Here is a 1092-nt window from a genome sequence, read left to right as displayed (position 1 = left end):
AGTAGACTATACTTTTTTGATCATTTTGAACATATGGAACAAAAAAGTGTGCAGAGAAAATCTTATCTCTATATACATTCATGTTTTTTGTTCATTTCTGGGTTTGGCATATTCCCTTGACGCTAAAAGTGAAAAAATGTGAAACAGGCAGAGCACAAGAGAAGAACAAGAACCAGACTGTGTTCATTCTTGTGACATTAAGGATATGTCACAAGACCAGTGCAATCCCATTAGAAATATAACATGGACTACAAATGTCGGCCATATATGTAATTTTAAATTATCTTAATAGCCACATTTAAAAATACAAAAATAAACATGACATTAATTTTAATGTGTTTATGTAACCCATTATATTCAAAATAGCACCATTTCAACATATAATTAATATAAAAATATTAATGAGACATTTTACTTTTTGGGGGAGTGGGATATGCCAGTCTTTGAAATCCAGGGGTATTTCATATGCATAGCACATCTCTATTTAGACTAGCCACTTTTCAAGTGCTCAGTAGCCATCCATGTGTGGTTAGTGGCTACTGTATTAGACAATGTAGTTCTAGATCATTCTTGACCAGAAAGTAGAGAGATTGCTTCAACATTCTGCAACATTCGAAGGTGTCTTTCCAACATCAAGAAATTCGTGTGCTCCTTGTTTTATTGTCTCATCAAGTAAAGAGGTCACTCTTCTTCATTCACCTTTTTCCTAATTATAGTGATTTTGTCCAGTAAAGATCTGTTTATCAATTTTCATTGCCTTTGCTCTCTCCTACACCAATTTATAGTAATGGCCTCTTATGCTAAAACAAAAGCAAATCTTTGAATTTTAGTGATTTTTATTTTTCATTACAAAAATACTACATTTATGGCCCTGGCTGCTGTGGTTTGGTAGGAGCGTCATCCTGTGGAACAAAGAGTTGCAGATTCGATTTCTGGTCAGGGCACATGCCTGAGTTGTGGGTTCAGTCCCTGGTCAGGGAGTGTACAGGAGGCAGCCTGTTGGTGTTTCTTATATCCATGTGTCTCTCCCTCTTTCTCTCCCTCCCTTCCCCTCTCTCTAGAATCAGTAAGCATGTCCTTGGGTGATTAAGA

This window comes from Furipterus horrens, unplaced genomic scaffold (assembly GCF_987537825.1).
Source record: "Furipterus horrens unplaced genomic scaffold, mFurHor1.1.pri manual_scaffold_5, whole genome shotgun sequence".
Classification (NCBI taxonomy): domain Eukaryota; kingdom Metazoa; phylum Chordata; class Mammalia; order Chiroptera; family Furipteridae; genus Furipterus; species Furipterus horrens.
The sequence above is the reverse complement of the archived record's forward strand: the minus strand, read 5'-3'. Positions refer to the sequence as shown.